The sequence below is a fragment of the Heterocephalus glaber genome, unplaced genomic scaffold (genome assembly GCF_053883595.1).
Source record: "Heterocephalus glaber isolate CG9 unplaced genomic scaffold, H.glaber_assembly_v1.0 deba00000347, whole genome shotgun sequence".
Classification (NCBI taxonomy): domain Eukaryota; kingdom Metazoa; phylum Chordata; class Mammalia; order Rodentia; family Bathyergidae; genus Heterocephalus; species Heterocephalus glaber.
In genome coordinates, this window is record NW_028258143.1 from 41127946 (window position 1) to 41130209 (window position 2264).

The following is a 2264-nucleotide window of genomic DNA, read 5'->3' on the forward strand; positions in this document are numbered from 1 at the left end:
AATGGATTGGGACCTATAACATTGGTTTCAAGAAGTATACCTAAAATGTACCAATAAAAGAATTTTAAGCAAAAAAAAAAAAGGGGGGGAACACTAATGCATCAAGACTCGAGACTTGAAGAGTGGATAATTATGAATCCTGGTAGGTTAGTTTCACTAGAGCAGCTGCTTATAAGAGGGTGAGGCTGAGGAGCATCTTCAGCTGGGATTTTAAGGAGGTCCTGGTTTGAGTGGAATGTGAAGAGAAAGGAAAGAAGCTTTCTGAGGGCCCTTGGGCCAGGGATGACTGCAGCATAGATCCTACCCCACAGAGAGTTAGTGTGTAACCAGTAAGAGGAAAAGAAGGGCTGCTCCCAAGTGTCCACTGCCCAGCAAAATTGGTCAAGGAAATGATGACTGTTTGAGGTGGTGGGCATATATCTATTATCCTTATCTGATCATTATACACTGTATACAGGTGTGGGATTATATTGTATCCCATAAATGTATACAATTATTATGCACCAATTAAAGTTTTTGAAGAATATTTTTAAAAATTTGTCTCCTGACACTTCCAACTTTTCTGTTTGTTGTGTTTTGTAGTCTCAAAATGTAAGCTAAACAGAGCTCCAGAAGACTTATAGGAAATGTTGAGGAGGAGAGAGCTCAGAAGCACAAGAGAAATATTGGATAATGATGATCCTGGAAAAAGGTCAAGGCTTGGAAACGGTCATGAGTTTTAGCCTTTAATTCAAACTAAGAAATTCAGGAGGCAATTTTATGCATTTAATTTGCTCAGCATTATAACAGAGCGGCATCATTGTGCAAACCACAGATGTGTAAAGCTTCATTTTTCTCAGTCATACAAATCACAAGAAAAACCAAAAGGGAAGAAAAGCACATTCCTTGTCCAGAAGGTCAATGCAGGTAGAGTGGGTGAGGGGCGTATCTTCATGTTACAAAGGGCCAAAAACAAAATCAGATCACAATAATTTCAAAGTAACACCTAGTTGATTTGTCTAAATATAAGAATGAACTTGTTGTTTTCTTTAAGGCTTCTTTTTTTGTTATTCACTTCATTTTTGCTAAGATGCATGTTCTTTTTCTAACTAGATAATTCCAAAGCGTTATTTTGCTCTTGTAATCCAATTGCAGGTAAATCGGAGATATCTGCAAAGTCTAATTTAGAAGGCAGGAAGGCTTTTTCCTGCATGGTATAATAATTCATTTAAATTAGCATGATGAAACAAACTGCAGAACCATTTTTCACTGAAAATGTTGTAGTGGAGTTCAGGGAAATATTAAAGACATTTCTAGAAGCACAAACAAGCTTACACATGCATTTAGTTGCCCTAAGGAAAAGAGAAGACTGCAAATTATCTTATCACACAGATAAGAGTGCTCTGTCCTCTTCAGCACTGGAGGTGAAAGGGATCATATCTGGCTTATTTATAGACACTCAATGTATGATCCCAGGACATGTCCCATAAATATGTCCCTTTTATTTGCATTATTCTTCTTCAAGGGAAAGATAAAATTTAATCTATTGTGGGCTTTAATAAAAACATGATAGACAGAAAAATATCCATAGAAACAAATATTGCTTCCAGGAACTGAATGATATTGAATAAAATTGATAAAATTAAGATTTACCAAGAAATTTCTGATAGAAACTTAAAGGAATTTCAAATTTTGTGAATAAGAATTACAGAAAAATCAATCTGTTCAAGATAAATTTTGTTGGTTTTGTGAATCTAGGTGTTTGGGGAAACTGCACACATATGGCCAGCGGATTGGAAACTAGGTAATGAATATAAAAGAAAGGGAGGTAAGGAGAGCTGTAAAACTAATTGGGGTCCAACATGTTTGGGGCTGTATTTAATTTTCTTCAGAGGAAAAGAGGTCAGGAATGAAATGGAGTCAATGAGAACCAAAATGAAATTCACTAGAAAAAGGAAAAAACCAAAATGGCCAACATTCAAAGGTCAGCGAATATCCTAGAGACAGGAAATGAACTTTAAACAAAATAGAAGGCAGTATTTCTATTGAGAGTTGCTAAAATTGCTGTTTAAAAGGGCAACTTAAATCACAAGGTGTTGCTTGCCTAGAATCTAGTTTTGGTTGATGCTATATTTAATTTATTAAGAATATCAAGAACATAGATGTTTTGTACAGGACAATAAAACAAATATTTAAATTCTCAACAAAAATATTACTATTTACCAAGACTTACTTCCTGTTTTGTTATATCTTGAAAAGGAAAAGAAAAACTTGCATTTTCCTCC